Source organism: Scyliorhinus torazame, chromosome 7, assembly GCF_047496885.1.
Source record: "Scyliorhinus torazame isolate Kashiwa2021f chromosome 7, sScyTor2.1, whole genome shotgun sequence".
Lineage (NCBI taxonomy): Eukaryota > Metazoa > Chordata > Chondrichthyes > Carcharhiniformes > Scyliorhinidae > Scyliorhinus > Scyliorhinus torazame.
Window position 1 is genome coordinate 64,173,500 of NC_092713.1, and position 15,006 is coordinate 64,188,505.

Here is a 15,006-nt window from a genome sequence, read left to right on the forward strand (position 1 = left end):
GGAGGGGAGGTGGAGGAGATGGGGCGTTGGCCATTGGGGGCGGGGCCAAGGGAGAAGCGCGGGCTTGGTTCCCGCGCTATGATAATCATGGCGGGAATAGAGAAGCAGGAAGGAGGGGGCGTCGCACGGTGCGAGCCGAGGTCACGGGGGGAAGCCGAGGTCAGCCAGAGTTTGCTGACTTCTGGGAGCAACATGGGGGGAGTAATTACGCTAGCGGGGGATCTAGCGGGGGGGGGGGGGGGGGGGTGGGAGGGGGGAATTACTGGGTTGCTGCTGCGGGGGAGAGGGGGGAGCTGGTATGGGAGAGGATGGGCGGGGGGGCACCGCCTGGGGAAGATACAGCTGCGTGGGAACCGGGTGAGGAGCTGGAAAAAGGTGATGGCTAATCGACAAGGGGGGGGGGGTAGGAAGCCCCCCAACTCGACTGATCACGTGGAACGTGAGAGGGCTGAACGGGCCGATAAAGAGGGCACGGGTACTCGCACACCTTAAGAAACTTAAGGCAGATGTGGTTATGTTACAGGAAACGCACCTGAAACTGATAGACCAGGTTAGGCTACGCAAAGGATGGGTGGGGCAGGTGTTCCATTCGGGGCTAGATGCGAAAAACAGGGGGGTGACTATATTAGTGGGGAAGCGGGTAATGTTCGAGGCAAAGACTATAGTGGCGGATAACGGGGGCAAATACGTGATGGTGAGTGGCAAACTACAGGGGGAGACGGTGGTTTTGGTAAACGTATATGCCCCGAACTGGGATGATGCCAATTTTATGAGGCGGATGCTAGGACGCATTCCGGACCTAGAGATGGGAAAGCTGATAATGGGGGGAGATTTTAATACGGTGTTGGAACCAGGGCTGGATAGGTCGAAGTCCAGGACTGGAAGGAGGCCGGCAGCAGCCAAGGTACTTAAAGATTTTATGGAGCAGATGGGAGGTGTAGACCCGTGGAGATTTAGCAGACCTAGGAGTAAGGAGTTCTCGTTTTTCTCCTATGTCCATAAAGTCTACTCGCGAATAGACTTTTTTGTGCTGGGTAGGGCATTGATCCCGAAGGTGAGGGGAACGGAGTAGACGGCTATAGCCATTTCGGATCACGCTCCACACTGGGTGGACTTGGAGATAGGGGAGGAAACAGGAGGGCGCCCACCCTGGAGAATGGACATGGGACTAATGGCAGATGAGGGGGTGTGTCTAAGGGTGAGGGGGTGCATTGAAAAGTACTTGGAACTCAATGATAATGGGGAGGTCCAGGTGGGAGTGGTCTGGGAGGCGTTGAAGGCGGTGGTTAGAGGGGAGCTGATATCAATAAGGGCACATAAAGGGAAGCAGGAGAGTAAGGAACGGGAGCGGTTGCTGCAAGAACTTTTGAGGGTGGACAGACAATATGCGGAAGCACCGGAGGAGGGACTGTACAGGGAAAGGCAAAAGCTACATGTAGAATTTGATTTGCTGACTACAGGCACTGCAGAGGCACAATGGAGGAAGGCACAGGGTGTACAGTACGAATATGGGGAGAAGGCGAGCAGGTTGCTGGCACACCAATTGAGGAAAAGGGGAGCAGCGAGGGAAATAGGGGGAGTGAGGGATGAGGAAGGAGAGATGGAGCGGGGAGTGGAGAGAGTGAATGGAGTGTTCAAGACATTTTATTAAAAATTATATGAAGCTCAACCCCCGGATGGGAGGGAGAGAATGATGGGCTTCTTGGATCGGCTGGAATTTCCCAAGGTGGAAGAGCAGGAAAGGGTGGGACTGTGAGCACAGATCGAGGTAGAAGAAGTGGTGAAAGGAATTAGGAGCATGCAGGCGGGAAAGGCCCCGGGACCGGATGGATTCCCAGTCGAATTCTATAGAAAATATGTGGACTTGCTCGCCCCGGTACTGACGAGGACCTTTAATGAGGCAAAGGAAAGGGGACAACTGCCCCCGACTATGTCTGAAGCAACGATATCGCTTCTCTTAAAGAAGGAAAAGGACCCGCTACAATGCGGATCCTATAGACCTATTTCCCTCCTAAATGTAGATGCCAAGGTCCTGGCCAAGGTAATGGCAATGAGAATAGAGGAATGTGTCCCGGGGGTGGTCCACGAGGACCAAACTGGGTTTGTGAAGGGGAGACAGCTGAACACGAATATACGGAGGTTGTTAGGGGTAATGATGATGGCCCCACCAGAGGGAGAAACGGAGATAGTAGTGGCGATGGATGCCGAGAAAGCATTTGATAGAGTGGGATTATTTGTGGGAGGTGTTGAGGAGATTTGGTTTTGGAGAGGGGTATGTTAGATGGGTGCAGCTGTTCTATAGGGCCCAGTGGCGAGCGTGGTCACGAATGGACGGGGATCTGCATATTTTCGGCTCCATAGAGGGACAAGGCAGGGATGCCCTCTGTCCCCATTATTGTTTGCACTGGCGATTGAGCCCCTGGCGATAGCGTTGAGGGGTTCCAAGAAGTGGAGGGGAGTACTTAGGGGAGGAGAAGAACACCGGGTATCTTTGTATGCGGACGATTTGCTACTATACGTGGCGGACCCGGCGGAGGGGATGCCAGAAATAATGCGGATACTTGGGGAGTTTGGGGATTTTTCAGGGTATAAATTGAACATGGGGAAAAGTGAGTTGTTTGTGGTGCATCCAGGGGAGCAGAGTAGAGAAATAGAGGACCTACCGTTGAGGAAGGTAACAAGGGACTTTCGTTACCTGGGGATCCAGATAGCTAAGAATTGGGGCACATTGCATAGGTTAAATTTAACGCGGTTGGTGGAACATATGGAGGAGGATTTCAAGAGATGGGATATGGTATCCCTGTCACTGGCAGGGAGGGTGCAGGCGGTTAAGATGGTGGTCCTCCCGAGATTCCTCTTTGTGTTTCAGTGCCTCCCGGTGGTGATCACGAAGGCTTTTTTAAAAAGGATTGAAAAGAGCATCATGGGTTTTGTGTGGGCCGGAAAGACCCCGAGAGTGAGGAAGGGATTCTTACAGCGTAGCAGGGATAGGGGGGGCTGGCACTACCGAGCCTAAGTGAGTATTATTGGGCCGCTAATATTTCAATGGTGAGTAAGTGGATGGGAGAGGAGGAGGGAGCGGCGTGGAAGAGATTAGAGAGGGCGTCCTGTAGGGGGACTAGCCTACAGGCTATGGTGACAGCCCCATTGCCGTTCTCACCGAGGAACTACACCACAAGCCCGGTGGTGGTGGCTACACTGAAGATTTGGGGACAGTGGAGACGGCATAGGGGAAAGACTGGGGCCTTGGGGGGGTCCCCGATAAGAAACAATCATAGGTTTGCCCCGGGGGGAATGGATGGGGGATATGGAATGTGGCAAAGAGCAGGAATAACGCAACTGAAAGATCTGTTTGTGGATGGGAAGTTCGCGAGTCTGGGAGCGCTGACCGAGAAATATGGGTTGCCCCAAGGGAATGCATTCAGGTATATGCAACTGAGGGCTTTTGCGAGGCAACAGGTGAGGGAATTCCCGCAGCTCCCGACACAAGAGGTGCAGGACAGAGTGATCTCAAAGACATGGGTGGGGGATGGTAAGGTGTCAGATATATATAGGGAAATGAGGGACGAAGGGGAGACTATGGTAGATGAACTAAAAGGGAAATGGGAAGAAGAGCTGGGGGAGGAGATCGAGGAGGGGCTGTGGGCAGATGCCCTAAGCAGGGTAAACTCGTCATCCTCGTGTGCCAGGCTAAGCCTGATTCAGTTTAAGGTATTACACAGGGCACATATGACTGGAGCACGGCTCAGTAAATTTTTTGGGGTGGAGGATAGGTGTGCGAGGTGCTCAAGAAGCCCAGCGAATCATACCCATATGTTTTGGTCATGCCCGGCACTACAGGGGTTTTGGATGGGGGTGACAAAGGTGCTTTCAAAAGTACTAGGAGTCCGGGTCGAACCAAGCTGGGGGTTGGCTATATTTGGGGTTGCACAAGAGCCGGGAGTGCAGGAGGCGAGAGAGGCCGATGTTTTGGCCTTTGCGTCCCTAGTAGCCCGGCGCAGGATATTGCTAATGTGGAAAGAAGCCAAGCCCCCGGGGGTGGAGACATGGATAAATGACATGGCGGGGTTTATAAAGCTAGAGCGGATTAAGTTCGTCCTAAGGGGGTCAGCTCAAGGGTTCACCAGGCGGTGGCAACCGTTCGTCGAATACCTCGCAGAAAGATAGACGGAATGGGAAAAAGAAGGCAGCAGCAGCAGCCCAGGATCGGGGGGGGGGGGGGGGGGGGGGAGGAACCAGAAGGACTCTCAGGGTTGTTAATATATACTGTATAGTATGTATAGGTCGTTGCTACAGATAATTATATATTGGACTGTTAAATTATATTTTTGGAGAGTGTTACTTGTGACAAGGCAGTTGCCAATTAGGGCTAGTTTTCATTTTTGTTATTTATTATTTATTCATTTTTTGTTTATAAAATAGGTCATTGTTATTTGTGTTGTTATAATATTGTGTAAAGGATGCACAATGTACTGTGTTGGTTGACCAAAAATTTTCAATAAAATATTTAATAAAAAAAAAAGAGAGAATGCAAAGAAGGATAGACAATACAGGTCATGGATATTGTGCAAAGAAAGAAAGATCAGAGTCCGAATGCAAGGACAGAACAGAAGCAAAGGGAAAAGATTGAGGGGGTGGGAAATTGAGGGACGGAATGAAGACAGAGTGAGATACAAAGAAGATACAAAGAGATAATTGACAAAAGAAGACAAAGTCCACAAAGGCAGAGACACAAAAAAGATAGCATGCAGGAAATATTTCAATCCAAGCACAATTTCTGCAGATTTTCTTTTCTTTTTCTAACTTTAGAGCACCCAATTCTTTTTTTCCAATTAAGGGGCAATTTAACATGGCCAATTCATCTACCCTGCATATCTTTCTGGGTTGTGGGGGTGAGACCCACACACACACACGGGGAGAATGTGCAAACTCCACACAGTGACCCGGGGCCAGGATCAAACACGGGTTCTCGGCGTTGTGAGGAAGCCATGCTAACCACTATTCTTTTTCTCCTCCGATCCTCCTTCTTTCATTTATTCATCCTTTCCCCCTCCCCCTCCCCGTGCTGCCCCTCAATTTCTACAGGTTTTAATTGGGTCCGAGTTTGAAAAGCAGGGATGGGGAGGAAGGAAATGCATCAAGTATTTACAACCTGCACGGGTCATACAGACCCATCTCACTACTAAATGTAGATGCCAAAGTACTGGCCAAAATCCTAGCCAAAAGGCTGGAGGACTGCGTTCCAGAGGTCGTCGCAGAGGACCAGACGAGCTTTGTCAAAGGTAGACAGCTGACATCAAACATCAGCCACGCGCTGAACGTGATAACGACCCCACCCGGGGAGAGAACACCAGAGGTGATCGTCTCCCTGGACACAGAAAAGGCTTTCGACAGAGTCGAGTGGCAGTACCTCATAGAGGTACTGGAGCAGTTCAGGTTCGGATCACAGTTCACCTCCTGGGTGAAGCCCCTGTACAACACTCCCATGGCGAGTGTGCGGACAAACAACACCAGCTCCCAGTACTTCCAGCTGCACAGGGGCACCAGGCAGGGATGCCCGCTGACCCCACTGCTGTTTGCCCTAGCGATCACTCTCAGAACAGCAAAAGACTGGAGGGGGATCCAAAGGGGAGGCAGAGAGCACAGAGTCTCGCTCTATGCAGATGACCTGCTCCTCTACATCTCAGACCCACAAAGCAGCATGGAAGGAATCATAGCTCTCCTGAAAGAGTTCGGTGCCTTCTCAGGCTACAAACTCAATATGAGCAAAAGCGAGATCTTCCTGGTGAACCCGCAAGGGGGAGGGGCAGTGCTGAGGGGACTGACATTTAAACAAGCCTGCCACAAATTCCGCTATCTGGAGGTCCAAATCGCACACGACTGGGCGGGGTCCACAAGTGGAACCTGACCAGTCTGACAGAGGAAGTCAAAAAGGACCTGCAAAGATGGAACACACGCCCACTCTGCCTCGCGGGGAGAGTGCAGATGATAAAAATGAACGTGCTGCCCAGTTACGTCCTACTTAGATCTAACCCGATCTATATCCCCAAGGCCTTTTTCAACTGACTGGACAAATTAATCATGGCTTTTGTTTTGGGGGGCGGGAAGAATGCTAGGATCCCAAAGAAGATCATACAAAAAACAAAGTCCGGGGGTAGCCTTCCCAAACCTACAATTCTACCACTGGGTGACAACAGCAGAACAAGTAATGGGATGGATTAAGGAGCCAGAAGCCGAGTGGGTGCGCGCGGAGGAGGCTTCCTGCAGGGGGACCTCACTCCGGGCCCTCGCCACGCCGACACTCCCATCCCCACCCAAAAATCACTCCAGCAGCCCAGTGGTGGTAGCCACCCTCCAGACCTGGAACCAACTACGGCAGCAATTCGGTCTGACCGAAATGTCTGACAAAGCTCCCATCTGCAGCATCCATAGGTTCGTACCGACGCCATCTTTAAATGGTGGAGACAGGCCGGGGGCGGGGAGGGGGACGACGACACTGACAGTCAGGGACCTTTACACTGATGGCAGGATCACAACACTGGATGAACTGACGGAGAGATTTCAGCTAGCTGAGGGCAACAAACTCAGGTGCCTGCAGCTTAAAAACTTCCTACGGAAGGAGACAAGGGCGTACCCACTACCACCACGACAGAAACTACCAGAGGAATTATTGGACGCAAACATTCTGGACAAAGGAAACTGTAGTGACATGTATGAATGACTGGTAGAGAGGGCTGACACTGTACTGGACAACACGAGGAAGAAATGGGAGGAAGACCTGGGGCTCAAAATAGGGTGGGGGCTCTGGAGCGAAGCACGATATCATAGATTATCATAGAATTTACAGTGCAGAAGGAGGCCATTTGGCCCATCGAGTCTGCACCGGCTCTTGGAAAGAGCACCCTACCCAAGGTCAACACCTCCACCCTATCCCCATAACCCAGGAACCCCACCCAACACTAAGGGCAATTCTGGACACTAAGGGCAATTTTGGACACTAAGGGCAATTTATCATGGCCAATCCACATAACCTGCACACCTTTGGACTGTGGGAGGAAACCGGAGCACCCGGAGGAAACCCCCGCACACACGGGGAGGATGTGCAGACTCCGCACAGACAGTGACCCAAGCCGGAATCGAACCTGGGACCCTGGAGCTGTGAAGCAATTGTGCTATCCACAATGCTACTGTGCTGCCCCAAAATTACCCTGAAGCATCTGGGCACTGAGATTTGGATTTTCAAAGCTGGCAGCAAGTATACGAAATGAAATGAAAATCCCTTATTGTCACAGGTAGGCTTCAAATGAAGTTACTGTGAAAAGCCCCGAGTCGCCACATTCCAGCGCCTGTTCGGGGAGGCTGGTACGGGAATTGAACCGTGCTGTTGGCCTTGGTCTGCTTTCAAAGCCAGCGACTTAGCCCTGTGCATATAGGGTCAACTCCACCTCCACGGGCACAAGACTCAACCTAACGTAACTAAAGGTGGTACATAGAGCTCACTTAACAAGAACCCAAATGAGTAGGTTCTTCCTGGAGGTGGTGGACAGATGTGAACGGTGCCAAGAAGGCCCAGCCAACCACACCCACATGTTCTGGTCTTGCCCCAGACTTGCTGGGTACTGGACTGCCTTCTTCGAGGCAATGTCCAAAGTGATGGAGATGAGGGTGAATCCGTGCCCGAAAGTGGCGGTCTACAGTGTATCAAACCAGCCAGATCTCATCATGGGGAGGGCGGACGCCCTTGCCTTTGCCTTCCTGATCGCCCGCCGTAGAATCCTGATCGGCTGGCGGTTAGCAGCACCACCCAAAGCTGCAGACTGGCTGTCCAACCTATCGGAATTTCTCCAAATGAAGAAAATCAAATTCGCCATCTGGGGGTCAGAAGATGGCTTCTTCAGAACATGGGAGCCATTCATCCAACTGTTCCGGGACCTGCTTGTGGCTAACAAACAAACAAATAAATAATCAAGTAGCCAAGAGCCAGGGGAAAGTAGCCAAAACGTGAGAAAAGAAAAGGAAAGAGGGAAAGACCCGGGGTGGGGTGGGGGGGGGGGAACAGACAGTGCAAGAGGGGGGTAACCAAACACAACATAAAAGGAAGGAAAGCTGCAGGGAGGGAAAGAAGGAGGGGGGAAAAGGGGGGCAGGGAAGGGAGGAGAGGGAAGAATGAAGGAGAAGGGGCAAAGAACAATAGAGAGGAGCCAGAGGGGGGAAAGACAAGGGAACACAAACTGGAAGGAGAGCACGGGAAATGACAATGACCATAACAAACACAAGCAGGGCAACTGAAAGTAAGAAAGCACAAGAGGAAGGAACGATAGACGGCCGAAGCGGAGGCAAACACACAACAACAACAGCGAAAACCCATCGTTTTTGGGCGTCACCCCCACCCAGTTTTATTTTTTATTGCTGGTGTTGTATCTACTCTTTTGGTTAAAAAAAAGACAGAAGAAAAGAAAGGGAGGTTACCCTCCAAAAGACATGGATAATGTAATTGTCTCTCCGGTGCTTCTATACACTTCTCCAGTTTTTACTTTCCCACCCTTTGGTTTTTTATTTATGTGGTTTCTTATTTATATAATGTTTTTGTTTTTATTATCCTCTTTATTTTTCTCTTCGTGTACACCTGTAAATATACCATGCGCAAAAAACTCAATAAAAATCATTTAAAAAAAAAGTATTTCCAGCCTAAAATTTCATCTTTGTAGGTTGATAATACAAGAATGAATTCAAAGTTTTTTAAATTTTCTTTCCTCATTTGTGTTAGTTTGTCTTTTGCTTCCCTTGTCCTTCAGGATAGATAGAGTGGAGAGGCAGATTTACTCCTTTCGTCTGATTGTCACTTATGGGGTGGGATTTATTGGCTGTTGACGTCGGCGGCATATTCCGGTCCCACACCAGCACACAGGTTTCTTGCCGATGAGGGGTGCAGTCACCGGGAAATCCCGTTGACAAGGCCGGGGTGGGTAAATCCCGCTGGCGAGCTGCCTCCGCCACTGAAAAATACACGGTGGGTTGGTCGATAAAACCCGTCCATAATATCAGACGAAAAAGGAGCAGGAACAGACCAATTAGCTCATCAAACCGGCTCCACCATTCAATTTGAGACCTCTGATTGTCACCTTAACTCTATTTTCCTGCCTAATCCTTCCCCTGTCGATCAAAACTGTCTCATTTAACCTCCGATATTCAATGATCAAGCCGCTGTCTGGGAAAGAGAAATCCAAATACTAATGACACTCAGAGAAGAAATTACTCCTGACCTCCGTCTTAAATGGGAGACCTACTTTTTGTAAACTGTGCCCCGCAGTTCTGGATTCCCACATGGGGGGAAACATCCTCCCAGCATTCACCCTGTCAAGCCCACTCAGAAACCTATATGTTTCAAGATCATCTCTTATTCTTCTGAACTCCAATGGCTATACACTCAATCTACTAACCTTTCCTCATAAGATAACTCAGGAATCAGCATGAACCTTCTCTGAACTACTATCAATGCAAGTATATCCTTCCTTAAGTAAGGAGGCCAAAACTGCACACAATGGATGAGGTCTCATCATTGTCCTGTACAGATATAGAATGACTTCCCTCCTTTTACACTCCACCCCTCTTCCCAATTACTTGCTGTACCACTTGGCAACTTGGCTGTTATTCATGTACAGGAACACTCCTAGATTCCTCTGTGCTAGAGAATTCTGCAGTCTTTCTCCATTGAATTTATATCTTGCTTTTCTATTCTTCCTCCCAAAGTGGGCAATCTAACATTTCCTCCATCTGCCACCATTTTGCACACTCACTTAAACTATCTATAACCCTTTACCAACTCTTTGTGTGTTCCTCACAATTTGCCTTCCTACCTTTGTATCATCTGTAAATTTGTCCACCTGTAAATACAGTCCACCTCTTCATCTAAATCATGGATAAAGACTGTGACTATTTAAGGCCGATTCCCGTAGCTGCCAACCTGCAAACGGTCCTTTTATTAATGATTCTCATTGGGCAACAGCTTACCAAAGGTGATTTGCTCTGTTTTTAAATGACCAAGTGCAGTGGAAACGAGGAATTAATCATGTTTGAAACACCCATTATCAGCCACTCCATGTAGCATAAAATACAATCAATTCAACAAAACAATTGGTTTTAAGATAATCGCTAAATACTTTAAAAACTCGAACTATACAAACACGGAAATACATGAATACAAACAATATATCAGACACAATAGCAAATACTTAACATCTCACTTTAAAATGCCAAACTGTAAACTTTGAATTTAAAATAATGTGTATGATAAGTAGAAGGTACAACCCATTTTTGTTCACAATAATCTCACAAATTTGTGACGCTGCTAACTCTGGTATAAATATCTCACTTCACTAATGATAATGCAACAATTCCTTTTGAACTGCAACAAGTGACAGACAGCATTGGAGATCTTAATTAATACAATTCCATAACTTTCATTTGTACCAGTGGTAGGCGATGCTGATTATCATGGTAAACTACTACAACTTAATCTTAAAAGTCATTTAATTTTAGCTTCAATCAGTAATCTAGCTTTCCTTGCACCCTCTGTGAATAATGTGATCATTTTTTCTATACTTCTAATTTTACAGAATTCTCTCACAGGTTTCATATTCAATTTCATCAGCTTTTTAAATTTTGTAAATATGATTTTCATTTTATAGAGATTTTAGAATTCTAAAAAAATACCGTATGATCAAGAGTAAAGGAATTCCACATGATTCTGTAATTAAGGTGACATACAGGCCACATTATTTTCCATCTTGTCTTTACGTTCTCCTCTTACACCTGTGGTTAAATTTTAATTTACCGCTTACTTCCAATAGCCCAGAATTAATATAAAACAGCAAAATGATACCATATATAACTGAAAACATTGCAGATCCAATACCTGTTGTGACAACGGAAATAGGAGCACCTCTGCTTAACTGGTATAAACCATTTTTATATCAGATCAGGTCGGTGAGCTATCTGTGTCTCTCATTGGTTTACTGAAGTCTGGTTAAGTCTGAAATGCCAACTCAATCAATACAAGTGTTGACAAAGAGTTGGAGGCAAACAATTCAGTACATTCTCTGAAGTAATCAAATAGTTTGTGTTTGGCCCTTTCATCACTGCTGAGCTTGAGAAATTCTGTTCTTTCTGTTTGGTAAGAAAACAAAATAAATCAGATCAACCCCTGCCATTGAAAAGGATGTTGCAAACAGCTTTCAATTCCTTTGATCTTTGCAATTTAATTATGCAAGACCACCAGGAAAAATGGCAACTCAGCTTGCCGACATCCCCACCCACCAACACTTAAATGCACTCCTCCCTGCCCAGGCCTGTTAAAATGTTATAGGTTTCTATGAAATACCCCCTCATTCTTCTGAACTCCAGCAAATACAATCCTTTTTTTTTAGAAAATATTTTATTGAAGCATTTGTAATTTTCACAGTTTACAGTTTCACACTTTAACACTCCTTAAACAACTGTGCAGGCTGACCCCCACAAAAACCTAAAATCAACGTCTCCTACTACCCCCGTCCTATTTCCTGATTACCCGTGTACTAAGTACCCTGTCCTGGTCTTACACTACCATGCCTCCCATTTTCATCCCCCCACTTTTCCCCTCCCCCCCCCCCCCCCCCTTACTGCTGACGTTCAATTTTCCTTGAAGAAGTCGATGAATGGCTGCCACCTCCGGCTGAACCCCTGAATTGATCCTCTCAAGGCGAACTTAATCTTTTCCAGCCTGAGAAACTCTGCCATGTCACTGATCCACACTCCTGACTTTGGAGGCTCCGAGTCCCTCCATCCCGGGCAAAACCCGTCTCCAGGCTACCAGGGAGGAGAAGGCCAGAACATTGGCCTCCCTCCCCCCCTCGGCCCCCGGATCTTCCGATACCCCAAATATTGCCAATCCTGGACTCAAAGTCACCCTCCCTTCCCGGACCTCTGACAAGACGTCTGCAAATCCCTCCCAGAATTCCTTCAACTTCGGACACGCCCAGAACATATGTTCATGATTCGCCGGGCTTCCCCCACAGCGTCCGCACATATCCTCCACTTCCTCAAAAGACCTGCTCATCCGGGCTACCGTCATGTTGGCCCTATGGACCACCTTGAACTGGATCTGGCACACGACGAGGATGAATTAACTCTCTTCAAAGCCTTTTCCCATAATTCGATTTCCAACTCTCCTCCCAGCTCCTCTTCCCACTTCCTCTTCAACTCCCTGAAAGGGACCCCTTCCCACTCCATCAACTCCTTATTTATCCAAGACTCTCCCCTCCCCAACCCCCGTTTTTGACATTACCTTATCCTGTAGTCTCCCCAGGGGGAGGCGAGGAAAGCTTGGGACCTGCCTCCGGACAAAGTCTCGTACCTGCAGGCACCAAAACCCATTCCCACCCCGCAACTGAAACGCCTCCTCTCATGCCTCCAGGCTCAGGAAACCCTCCTGAATGAAGAGATCCCCAAATCTCTCAATCCCTGCCTGCTGCCACCTCCTGAAGCCCCCATCCAGCCGCCCCCCACCCCCCCGGAACAAACCGGTGACTGTCACAGATCGGTGACCAAACTGACACACCGTCCAATCTCATGTGCTGTGAGGCACGATCAATTGGACAAAGACGATAGTTGAATCCAACTGAGGCTTTATTGCTATCAGGTGTGTGGCCTCCCACAGCAGCTGGCGAAATGACTGCTGGCTGGAGGACACGCATATTTATACAGGCAGGTACTACCGGCGAACCTGTCATACAGGTCCTACCGTACATCACCTAATACAGGTGCAACAGTGGTTTACCACATGCTGTCTCCATTGTCCCCAACCCTCCCGGCTGTCACTACCACTGGGCTTGTGGAGTACCGAGTCAACAAGAACGGCAGGGGTGTAGTCAATAAAGACTCCAAACTCGTACCCTTACAGGATGTCGCCTCTAATCGCTCCCAAACCGACCCCGCCCCCACTACCCATTTCCTGACCATCAATATATTGGCCGTCCAGTAATAATTAATAAAACTCGGGAGGGTCAAGCTCCCCTCCCCCCGGCCCCGTTCCATAAGTGCCTTCTTCACCCTCAGGGCTTTACCAACCCACACAAAACTGGAGATCGTCGCATTCATTTTCCTAAAAAAGGCCTTCGAGACAAAAATCGGGAGTCATTGAAAAAAAACAAGCAGTCTCAGGAGGACTGTCATCTTCACCGTCTGCACCCTCCCCACCAGTGTCAGCGGGAGCATGTGCCACCTGCGGAAATCCCTTTTCACCTGATCAACCGTTTTACCCAAATTTAACTTGTGGAGCTTCCCCCAGTCCTTAGCCACCTGGATCCCCAGATACCTAAAGCTCCTCCCCACCACCTTAAAAGGTAACTCCCTCAGTCTCCTTTCCTGCCCCCGTGCCAGAATTGCAAACACCTCGCTCTTTCCCATGTTTAACTTGTAGCCTGAGAACCGCCCGAGTTCTTCCAGTGTCTCCATAATTCCAGCCATTCCCCTCAATGGATCTGCGGTATAAGCACTAAATCGACCGCGTAGAGTGAGACCCTGTGCTCCACCCCCCTTCTCACTATCCCCTGCCAAACATTCGATGACCTAAAGGTCATTGCCAAGAGCTCTATGGCCAGGGCAAACAGTAATGGGGAGAGTGGGCACCCTTGCCTTGTCCCCCTAAAGAGACTAAAGTATTTTGACCGGAACCGGTTAGTTCTTACATTCGCCACCGGAGCCTGGTATAGCAACCGGACCCAATCCACAAATCCCTGCCCAAACCCAAACCTGCCTAAAATATCCCACTCCACTCCACTCGATCAAAGGCCTTTTCTGCATCCATAGCTACTACCACCTCAACCTCGCGCCCTTCCGCTGGCATCATTAGAACATTCAGGAGCTGTCTAATGTTGGACATCAGGTGCCTGCCCTTCACAAATCCCATCTGGTCCTCCCCGATTACCTCCGGGAGACAGTCCTCTATACGTGTGGCCAAAATCTTTGCCAGCAATTTAGCGTCTGCGTTCAAAAGGGAAATCGGCCTGTACGATCCACAGCTCTCCGGGTCTTTGTCCCGCTTCAAGATGAGAGATCGATGCTGGTGATAACGTTGGGGGGAGCACTCCCAGCTCCTTAGACTCGTTAAAGGCCTTAACCAGGAGCGGCCCCAGTAACCCTGAAGACTTTTTATAAAACTCCACTGTTAATCCATCAGGTCCCGGGGCCTCACCCAATTGCATCGCCCCCAATCCGTCTATCACCTCCCCAAGCCCAATTGGGCCCCCCAGGCCTTCCACCAGCTCCTCATCTACCTTCGGGATCTCTAGCCTCTCCAAAAATTGCTTCATACCCTCCTCCCCGGCTGGGGGTTCCGATTCATAGAGTCCACTATAGAATTTGCGAAACACATCATTTATCGCCTCCAGGTCCACCACTACCTTCCCCCCCATATCCTTTACCTTCCCAGGTTCTCTCGCTTCCTCAACTGATGTGCTAACATCCTACTAGCCTTCTCCCCATATTGTATATTGCCCCTTTTACCCTCCTCAACTGCCCTTCTGCCTTACCTGTGGACAGGAGCCCAAATTCCATTTGGAGTCTCTGACACTCCTTCAGCAGCTCCTCATCCAGAGACTCCCCATATCTCCTGTCCACCTGTAATATTTCACCTACTAGCCTGTCCAACTTCGCCCGTTCAGTCTTCTCCCTGTGGGCCCGAATCAAAATAAATTCCCCTCTGATAACATTCAATGCTTTCCAAACCACCCCTGCCGCGGTCTCTCCTGTGTCATTGCTCTTTATGTACCCCCGAATGGCCTCCCTCACCCGCTCACAGACCTCATCCTCCGCTAACAACCCTACATCTAACCTCCACTGTGGACGCTGAGTCTTTCCTGTGCTTCCCCATAGGTCTATCCAGTGTGGAGCGTGGTCCGACACCACGATTGCTGAATACTCTGTGTCCTCCACCCCCGCTAACAGCGTTTTGTCAAGTACGGAAAAGTC

At 49.0% G+C, this 15,006-nt stretch overlaps 1 protein-coding gene across 3 annotated transcripts in view; it reads right to left on the reverse strand.

Annotated features, from left to right (window-relative positions):
- The window catches only part of LOC140426275 (riboflavin-binding protein-like), a 54,049-nt gene extending 42,979 nt beyond the window's left edge, over nucleotides 1-11,070 (reverse strand). For all 3 annotated transcript variants that reach the window (XM_072510832.1, XM_072510835.1, XM_072510833.1), the window contains exon 1: nucleotides 10,916-11,070. The gene's annotated coding sequence lies outside the window, so the exon portion shown is untranslated. The remainder of the gene's footprint in view (nucleotides 1-10,915) is intronic.
- Between the last annotated feature and the right edge of the window lie 3,936 nt (nucleotides 11,071-15,006).